Source organism: Urtica dioica, chromosome 1, assembly GCF_054948205.1.
Source record: "Urtica dioica subsp. dioica isolate 48M chromosome 1, U.dioica_male_clone48M_v1_H2, whole genome shotgun sequence".
Lineage (NCBI taxonomy): Eukaryota > Viridiplantae > Streptophyta > Magnoliopsida > Rosales > Urticaceae > Urtica > Urtica dioica.
Window position 1 is genome coordinate 57,744,470 of NC_142756.1, and position 11,191 is coordinate 57,755,660.

The window sequence follows — 11,191 nt, forward strand, 5'->3', positions numbered from 1 at the left end:
ATAGGGAAAGTGAAATTATATAATAACGTACCGAATCATGTAGCCATCTGGTTTCTGTCAATATCGTGTCGAAGAAAATCGTGTCTCCGTCGCGTGTCTTCAGTCGAACAGACTCCATGAACTTGCCGTCCCACTTTTTTATCCGCACCCACTTAACGAAATTATGAAACTCTTTTTGCTACGCGTCCTTCAACGGCTTGAACTTGGGGATCGGCTTTTCCAAATACTTGGGCCTCGTCGGATCAGTGAATTCGGCCCAACGCGACGTCTTCTGCTGCACTTGCCGATCTGGACGTGCCGGAGTAAGCTGTGCCTTCTTTCTTTTCCTTAGAGGAGTTGTGAACGGGCGTAGCTTATCTGAAATGTCTTCTCTACGAGGACTCGACGAAGACGTCGACAACCTGGGAGAAGTCACCGGCCTGATCTCCGATCGCTTCGACGACTCGCGATGCGTTGAAGACGGCTTCTTCGACTTCTTCGATGACTCGCGATGCGTAGAAGGCGGCTCTGACTTCTTCGATGACTCGCGATGCGTAGAAGACGGCTCTGCCTCATCCCGATCTCTGGGATAGCCTCGTACGCCCAGTAATGAAGGGTATGGAGATTACCCGTCAATGTGTACTTGGCCTCTTTCTGTGCCACATCCGGCTTGTCCTTCAACTTCTTTTGCAGCGTCTCGTGATAACGCCGTAGGTTCACCGACAGGCTGGAATACGTCTCTGCCCAACTCAAATTTCCCCAAGGCATCTTGAAGAAGAAGGGGAGGTCTTGAACGATGTATAGAAATTTATGCCACCTTTCTTCGATGGCTTTGTTGGCCGGCTGCCCCAGAAGATACCCATAGACGAATACGAGCAGCCCGAGCTTGAACGCAGCGTCAGGGCTTCGACATATGGTGAACGCGTTGATCAACGCGCTCAACTTGCTTCCGGCAACGCCGTTCAAGTGATCCGTGATCAATCCATCGTTGTTTCGCTCGTCTTGTTCGGCTTTGGTCGGACCGTCTTCATAGGTCATCCCCGAGACGAGTGCGTACTCGAGGCGTCCAAATCGTACTCGTTTGCCTCCGATACCAAAATGTATTTCCCCCCCGTACCGTCGCCTCGATCTTCTTCTGAAGGAGAGTATGTACGAGCACCGGTGAGAAACCAAGCTCGCTCTCCGTAAAAAATTGCTCGAACGGAGTCCCGAGGATTCGTTCTTTTATCCCGAGCTCATCGAATCTACTCCGTACAAGCTTCAAGATCCCGGTCCCACCGTAGGTGATACGCCCCGGGAATGAGACGTTGTACATGTAGTTCAAATTGTCCTAAAAAAACAACAAAATTAAATCAGAATCACAATTCAAGAAATTAAATTTTTTTAAAAACATCATCGCATAGCATCGTACAGCATCGTATATCATCGTAAAACAAGAAATTAAATTTTTTAAAAACTCATCGTATAGCATCGTACAACATCGTATATCATCGTAAAACAAGAAATTAAATTTTTTAAAAAACTCACCGTATAGCATCGTACAACATCGTATATCATCGTAAAACGAGAAATTAATTTTTTTTTTAAAAATCATCGTATAGCATCGTACAGAATCGTATATCATCGTAAAACAAGAAATTAAATTTTTTTTAAAAATCATCGTATAGCATCGTACTGAATCGTACGACATCGTACAAAATCGTACGACAATTTTTTGAGAAAACATAAACCTATCGTACACCATCGTATCGCATCGTAGAGCCCTATGAATTTCATCGTACAGCATCGTACGACATTGTACGATGCATCAATCTCATCGTACACTGGCCCTAATTTCAAACCCTAATATACTAAATCCGACCCAAATCACCTCAAATCAACTCAAATCAGAGAATAACTAAGTCCTAAACCCTATTATAACTATTTTCAATGAAGTTTAACAAGAAATTACATGAAAACTTACCTTTTTACTTGGTTTTGAAGCTCGGGATTTCTGATCTCCACCGCCGCCCGAGATCGAACCTTTTCCATCGTACGCCATCGTATTCACTCGTACCAGATGGTATCACGTCGTACACGGTCGTACAAGGTCGTACTGAATCGTACCGGAATTTTTTTGATTTTTTTTGTTGAGAGAAAGAGAGAGAGAGAGATGTCGAGTGAGACAGGAGGAGGGAAAGCTTATTCAAAATGTTTAAGGGGTATATTCGTCCGTTTTGGGTCCAAAAGTTCATTTGTAGATATTTTAAAAGGTTATGGTCTAATCTTGATATTTAATCAATTTTTAAGCCCACTTAAAGAAATTTCTCTTTCCATAAGGAGTCCGTGGTGAAAAAACCAAAGGGGAAGTTCTTAATATATTCATTTTTTTATCAATAAAAAAATATCCTCTACCAAAAACTTCTAGAAATACTAGTTTATTAATTTATTAAACAACCATTATCTTCAATATAAACATATCAGATTAGGGTCAAGTAAATATACAATTATATTGACATTTACGTTTTCCGTTTGACTAACTTTTGATAAATAATCATGAACTATTATTTTCACGTGTAAATTGACAAAAACACCCTATCGAACATTCCGCACATCATCATTATGCATTACTAATTAAATGGTTATTAGTTCGAGCACTTATTGATTGCGTCAATCGAGGGGAGAAAATTGCTTAACACGATAACCATTACTAATTTCCCAATAGAAAAAAAGGAAAGATCATGGCAAGAGAAATAGGAAAAAAAAACAACCCGTTTGAAATCTGTAACAAATCGACGAAATAGCTAAGGGTCGTATATTTCATATTTCCATATGTCAAGTTGTTCATCGATTCTATTTTCCTTTGAAGATTTTGTAAATCTTTTGTTTTTTCAAAAAATTAAGGTTTTTTTTGGCTCAGGTTATGTTTTTTCTTAAAAGACTTATGTTAGTTTTCCGAGATATTAACAACTTGCGACTATGAAATAGCAATTTTTTTTTTATTTTAATATTTTGCGATTTCGAAAAACTAGGGTTTTCTAGTATTTGGAATTTTTTTTTTATTTTTAATATTTTGCGATTTCGAAAAACTAGAGTTTTCTAGTATTTGGTATGCTTGCAAACTCGTTCCAAGATTTTTATTGTTTGCAATTTCGGTAAATATTCCGTATTATAAAAAGTTTGCAATTAAAAAATTAGGTGTTTTGTTTGGAAAATTGTTAATAGGATCAAAAAGTAAAGTGTTTATTTCAGGGAAAATTGTATCCATCTGTGCATATTGTAAAATGCGATTGATTGTATACCTTGAACAATACCATAGGCATATCTTTTATGTTACACCTGACTAGATATAGAGACATATTGATCACTAAATATTGTGTCCTTGAGTTTTGTAAATTTGTATACTTGTGACGTTGTATTTACTTGTGACGTTGTATTTACAAGTTTTTGCTACAAATTTGTATATAGTTAACTCTAATTTACAGTTATTTACTTTAGATATAAAATTTGCATTATGTACAAAGTATTTAGTGAAAACTTGAGTACTAATTATGTGAGAATTCAAATTGTGACCACCATAAAATATTTAATTGCTTAACTGCCTAATACAAGTTACATATCAATATTCAATCAGATATACTACACCATTAAAGAAAAAAATCTACTTAATTCCATAGCTAAATGCTAACCAAGAAGAAATTATTTTTTACACTGACCAAATAATTCAAATTTAAAACTAAATCACCAAAAATATTACAAAAAATTGGCTACATAAGCCACTTAAACTATAGGAATTGTAAATTAGCCAACCTTTGGTAAATACTTTGTAAATAGCCAACTTGCATATGTGGCAGCCTATTAACTACCTAAAATATATGTTTGACTGTGTTAAATAAGTCTTTTATTAATCTGTTAATAAGTTTACTTGGCTATTTACAAGAAATTAACTAAAGGTGGGCTATATCTCAATCCACTATATCCGTGTGGCTATATAGCTTAATAACCCAAAATATTATTCTCATTTTACGGCCGATAAATATAAAATTCAAATTTAAATAAATTTTGTTGTCGCACGAAAATGAACAACGATTAAATACCTTGGGCGGTTCGATCCAAGGCCGGACCAAGTGATCACGCTCGGACCAAAAATGTGTACTCGTAGACCGAGTTGCACCCTCCAGACCCTGAGGTGTGTTTTGGAGGGTGTGACCATGCCGAAGGTTGGCTGCCTACGTACCCTTTAGTCGGGATCAGGTCAGAACGTAGTTCAGTTTGAATGTTGGGGGCTATCTTTGGCTTGGAGGCTTGAGAATATAAGGCTTTAGAGTAGGACCCGACTCGTAACTTCTAGTGAAGACTTTAGAGGGGTCGCTTGCCTCGTAGCTCGGAGTTCTAGCTCAAGGGCCAAGAAGCGGGCGAGCAGTGTATGCACTGCGGAGACTCGATTCGCAGAAGAGGAGCGCGGCCCCTCTCGTGGAGGGGGGGTCCTTGGATTTCTGAGCCGAATGAGGAGGAGCGCGCGCTCTTGGAATGTCAGAAGAGCGCGGGAAAGGAGAGAGCTCTCGAGAGAGAGTGTTTTGTGGAGAAGAGAAGTGTGAGTGTGAATTGGGATGCCTTTCCCTCTCCCAAGGGGGGGGGGGGGGGGGAGGGGTATTTATTGGTTTGGAGGAGGCCTTGTGCCGGCTCCCTCAAGGCCCACCGGATGGCCGGGAGCGGGGTGCGCGAGACTCAACGCCCGGACAGGCGCGGAGCGTGCAAGGCTTGCTGCCTGGATGGGCGCGGGGCGCGCAGGGCGAGACGCTTGGACGGGCGCGGGGTGCCTAGCCGAGGCAACACGTGTGCCCGGTCGAGGCAGCAGGAGCTCTCGGCCCGGGCAGCAGGGGCACCCGGCCGCGGATGCAAGAGCGCTCAGCCGGGGCAGCAGGGATGCCCGGCCGAGGCAGCAGGGACGCTCGGCCGAGGCTGCAGGGGCACCCGGCCGAGGCTGCTCGGCCGGGACAGCAGAGACGCCCGGCCGAGGCAGCAGGTGCGCTCGGCAGGGGCAGCAGAGGCGCCCGGCCGAGGCAGCAGGGGTGCTCGGCCGGGGCAGCAGAGGCGCCCGGCCGAGGCAGCATGGGTGCTCGGCCGGGGCAGCAGGGACGCGCGCGGGGGCCGGGATGCCCGGGAGTGCGGGGGCGCGCGCGGGCCGGGACGCCCGGGGGCGCGGGAGCGTGCGAGGGCCAGGACGCCGGGGAGCTCTAGGGAGCGCGCGGGCCGGGACGCCCGGGGGTGCGGGCGCGCACGGGCCGGGACGCCCGGGAGCGCGCGGGGGCCGGGACGCCCGGGGGCGCGGGAGTGCGAGCACAGGCCCATCGGGCCTGGAGCGTGGGCACACGCGCGGGCCGGGGCGCGGTCGTGCTGGTGCGCGCGTGGGCTCGTCGGGCCGTGGGTGTTGTTAGGGCGCTTGGGCCTAGTGGACCGGGACCCATTGGGCTTTCCAGCCGGCGGAGCCCGGCCGGCCTTAAATTGTTTTCAAATTTCCGATTTCCCGAAAACGACCGGTAACAAATTTTTCGAAAATAAAATTCAAATAAAAAAAACTGTCTATTATAATTTTTATTAGGGTTAAAACAAAAGGGCAAATATAGAAGACGGAAACGTAAGAATTGATGCCACGTCATGCCACATCACTATTGTGGCTATTTACCAAATAGTGGCTAGTAAGTAAACGTCCATGTTTATGTCAGCTAGTTAGCTAATTTTTTTTTAAAAAAAATAGCTAAATAAAATTATAAATAGTATTAAAAAAATGTAATGTAAAAACTATAAACATTAAGGAATATACGGTTAAAAAATGTAGGCAATCAATATATAACTAAATTAAATAAATAATCATGAACGAAACTAATAAAAATACATACATAGACATGAGAACCAAAATAAATAAATTCAAATAACTAAACCGGATATCACCAAGAAACCGGTAAAGAAGGAAAATGGAGAACACGTCGAGGCTTGTTCGACAATTTCCTTAAAGCGTTATTGCTCTCCCACCGGGTGCTGGAATAACGTGAGCAACCGCGTCCCAGGATACAACGACGTACGAGAAGAACAAAGCACCAACTTGTTCAGCTCCGGCGAACTTGAACGCATGCCAGAATACTACCACCTACACCGAGAGAATTGAGGGGAAAAAAGGAAAGTATTTTGTGTGTTCTTTCAGCCATAACCTCTTGGCTTTTTCTTCTTATTTTCTATATTCAAATGAGAATAACAACAAGCCTTTTAAAGGCTCATCTCCAAAACCGTTTTTTTAACACATTTATCAGCCTTTTAATGCACATGAAGGCATCATAAATGAGTAAAACGTTCAGCCCATTATTGTGTTTTGAAGGCTGTACAAAACTGCCCAGAACATCCTTAATTGCACGTTAATAACCAGCCATTAACATATACAAAATTGTTTCAGAATTAATGATGTTTTGCAACACACTTTGACCATCAATTTCTCATTCACATTAGCTCCGATTTTGGCAAATGAATAAGGGATTTTATACCTCTCGCAACGAGGAAAAGAATCAGTCAAAACATTTCAGTTTTGATGAGTGGACCCCACTCGAATATTTGCCACAAATGAGCCAATAAATTGATATTAAATTCTCGTTAATATTAATAACCACACAATTTTCCAACAGTAACTTGTGTGTTTATTTTGAATTATGCATGTTTTTGTATTTTTTCTCTATTATATGGCGTACGTTGTAAGTTTAATTTTTATTTTAGATTGTATTTGTATAATTATTAGTATAATTGGTATGCATTTTATTTGGTTGTATTGTGCTTAATTAATGTTATGTATTATTATCAATGTCATATTATTTACTCTCTTTTTTAATTGATAATATGTATTTTTTGAATAAATTATTTAAATTATGGTCTAAATTACAAATTAATTTTTTATGTGTGGATTTGTAATTACAAATAGTTTCACCCCAAATCTGAGGTGGATGAATAGTTTCACCCCAAATTTGGGGTGGGTTGGAGCAATCCCACCATAAATATGTCCAATCCCACCCCAATTTAAGGGTGGGTTGGAGATTGTCTTAGAACGAAAATAAACCAAAAAAATCGCCAAATAATCTTGAACAAATAAGGGGAAGGAAAATTGAAAGTTTCAGAATAAGAGTTTGCTCACTGATCAATCTTTTTGTTTGTATTTTTTATAGTGATGTTCGATCAATATAGGAAGAAAAAGAAACTAATTTCCATCCATCTGTGTTTGATGATCTTCAACTTTGATTATTAGTATTAGCTTTTATTGAATGTTAATGATATAAAATAGTAAAATCAAACTTACAAATAGTAGGAAATAATATATTGATTATCGATTATGCATGTTTTAAAAAGTTAGATTTTTTTTTTTTGTTATCTGAAAGATTCAAATCGTTTGAATTAAGTATATATTTGAGATTTTTTTTTTTGTTATCTGAAAGATTCAAATCGTTTGAATTAAGTATATATTTGAAAATTATTGACAATAATCATGTATATGTTAATGATTAAAAACCCAGATATTGATTTCAGTTTGCATTTCCATTAACAATTAATCATGGGGGCCAAAAAACGAAGCCCTCTGCACCCAAACCACAAAGAGCAATACTCGAGTTAATATCGAAGTTCTCTTGTGGATATTTTTGAAGAAATAATCAGTTATTAATTTTGTTCTAATTAACAATAATTATCCCATATTTCCGTAAGCGTAACTGGAATCCTCACCAGCAATTGAGAAAACTGACAACACGAGAATAATGCAAGCAAAAACAATAAGATCTCTTTTTATGATGTTTTAAAACGTTAAAAAAAATAGAGTAATTTTTGGTAGCATTCAAATTCAATTTTTTTTTTATTTTTTATTTTTATTTTATTTTAGAAAAGATCTGTATTAAGACTCTCAAGGAGCAAGGGCCAGGTCGGCCGTAAGAAGGTCCGTAATAGTTTAGCCACAGAGAAGAACCCTGGGATTTAGAACCCAGTAAAGCAAGCCGATCGGCAACACAATTTTCGGTTCGCCGGATAAAATGGAAAGAAAAATTACAGTGAAGATTGATGGTAATGATATCTTCAGCAATCAACCCCTCCTCTTTAGCATTCTTACCCCCGTCACGTAGGAGCTTAACAGCAGCCATCGAGTCCGTTTCAATCTCGCAGGTAGTGAAGCCATACCTGGTTGCGACGATAATGCCTTCCCGGATAGCTATTAACTCCGCTGCGAGCACCGAGGAGGTATTGTGGATTTGGCTACAGAAGGCGAGGCAGAAGCCACCGTCAGCGTCTCTAATGCACCCTCCTATGCCGCCAAAGTCGGATTCTGGGCTCAGTGAGGCGTCGGTATTAAGCTTCCAGCGTTTGGTGGAGGGCGGTGACCATGTAGCTACGTGGCTAGGGGCCTGGTGTCGCTGGGGGGAGAGGTTCAAGAGCGCGTAGTTGTCGGATCGACTTACCGCTTTGCTGAATATAGCCGCCATGTCAGGTTTTCTTTCTTCGTGGATGAGTTTGTTATGGGAGGACCAGATTTCCCAGGCCATGATGGTCAACAGGCCCAGGTTGTCGAGGGTTGGAGGTTTCGTAACGTGCATGATCGTCTCCCACAGGTTTTGGTCTTGGCGTTGGTCCCGTAGGGTACTCGTTTGATGTCTGATGCGGCATAGTAGGTGTGGGGTTAGGTGAAGAGGGGGTTCCTCGGGAGGGGCTCATGTCTGCTGTCCCATCAAAGCAGGGGAAAGATCGGGATTCAGCCTTAATCCACGGACCCAGGGCCCGCCTGGTTTTTCCGGCCGCGTCGGTGATCGTCACCACCGCCTCTTTTCACGCCCGCTGATCATGGTCCAGTCTCCCACAGCCATAGCATATCCCTGGTAATTTTTCATACTTGAAGGCCACCTAGTGTTGTTTCCCTGCCATAGTGATGTAGCGACCTGGGAAAATGGGGGCATTTATATTGATCGAGACTTTTCATCGGAAGAATTCTTTGAGAATGGAACAAAAGGATCCATCCCACTTTAGTTCCAAAATCTCTCTACCCGCGGCGGCCAAGCGAGATATGTTTTTCTCAGTTCTTGCTTGTAGGGGGATCCCATACATTCGGACCCAGATCTCCACTGTGTCGAACTTGCAGTCCTTCCAAGCCTCCGACTCTGGCCAAGGCTTCAGGAGGAGCATCCCCCCATTGATTATCCAAGGGCCCTTTTCGAGCACTCGATTGCAATTTTCCACCGTTTTGAACTCGAACCCGATGAAGATTGCGCCCTGTTCTTGAGCTAGAAGCTTTACCTTTCAGCCCTTCACATCCCACCACATCATCTGCAGGATGGAGTTGAGGAGTTTCAGGGAACCAACCTTTGGAACTGTGGCTTTTTCGACCAGCGTCGCGTGCCTAGGTCTTCCCCCGGAGCTTTCACCCTCTTCACCGAAGGCGTCTTCCCATTCTTCGTCGTCCACGTTGAGAGCCTCAGTGAGGTCCGCCAAGGAGTCCATATCATCTTCTTTTGAAAATTCTGTCTCCATTCTTCACTTCAGTAGGGTAATGAGAAATAGGGTCCACAGCGTGCAGGGCTCACCTAGAGAGAGATTGGGAGCATTCAATTTTTTACTATGTGTTCTTAAACGGTTTGCATTCAAATTCAAGTTGTTGCTTCTAATCAACAATAATCAATCACTACAAAAAAGGAAATACACGTGTAATTAATTAGAGGAAACAAAATCAATATAAAAGAAATACAAATAATTGGCCAGATAAGCCTTACAAACAGTGGCAATTGCGTTTTAGCCAACATTTGGTTAATTTTTTGTAAATAGCCATTGCGCCTACGTGGCAGGATATTAACTGTTTTTTTGTTACTTATTTGCCCTTATTAATTATCATCACTCATTATATGCGGCAGTTTTTTTAAAATTAAAAAAAAAACTGAATAGGAAAGTAGTCATGTAATTTGACTCATTAAAATCGCATTAATTATGACGCTGGTTTTTTTTTAAAATTTGGTATAAACTGAATTGAATAGCAGTTATTGTATTCCCGAAATTTTTGGACTTGGTTTGAGAAAATTTTGCGAGCTTATTTACACGTTATCTGATGTTAATTGATTTGACAGTTTATTTACAACACGAATACACTGTAAATAGGCTTTGTATTTACAGTGAATATACTGTAAATAAGCTTCAAATTTACACGTATATACTGTAAATATGATTTCTATTTACACGAACATATTGTAAATAGGCTATCTATTTACACAAATAAATAAGCAAGCACTTGCAAATTTCCAATCCCTTTAATCCTATATGTACAAGAAAAAGAAAAAAAAAACAAAAAGCCTTAAGCGTCATCGTCCTCGTGAGGCGAACCTCAACCCTCCCCACACGCATCCACGCGCCACCGAGATTGTCTTCGTCATGTACGGCTCGCTCGAGGTCGGCTTCATCACCACCGCCAACGTCCTCGTCACCTCCGGCGACACCTTCGCTTTCCCGCGCGGCTTCGTTCTGTCCAGAAAAACGCCGGCGATTCTCGCGCGGCTTCGTTCTTTCCAGAAAAATGCCGGCGATTCTCTGGCCGCTGTGATCGCAGCTTCAACAGCCAGCTTCCGGGGACGGTGTTCATTCCGCTCACGCTTTTTGCCGCCTCGCCGCCGGTTCCGGACCACGTTCTTACACAGGCGTTCCAGATCGGGACGAAGAGGTTCATCCAGAGACTCGTCTCTCGCGGAGGCCTCCATCGCCGCCGCTTCGTCCACGATCGAGTTCCACAGCGCAGTTTCCGACCTCCCGATCCGTCGCCTCCGAGCGTCCTCAGTCGGCCTCTGAAGGCACGATGTCGCCATGGATCCCGGCCATCCGATGCAGATGTCGGTGAAGACTCCCCTCGGATCCACCACGCCCTGGACGGTTTTGGAGTACGAGGTCTCTGGTTCTGCTCTTTTTTTTTTTTTGGATTTCGTTTTGAATTTGTGGTTGAATGAGAGAGAATATTTGTGTATCTTTGGTATTAATTAAGGAAGAGCGTAATTATGGCCTTGATAACCGCGGTAGTTATTAGCCGAAATATTGATTTAATTAATTTATTTTGTAGGCTGTATGGGCGGGAACGGTTATGAGGACATTTTGGTATATTTGTACGTGTAAATAAATTGGGCTGGCCATTTACCCATAATTAACAGAATGTTGGCCATATCCAAAACTGTATATTTATAGGAGG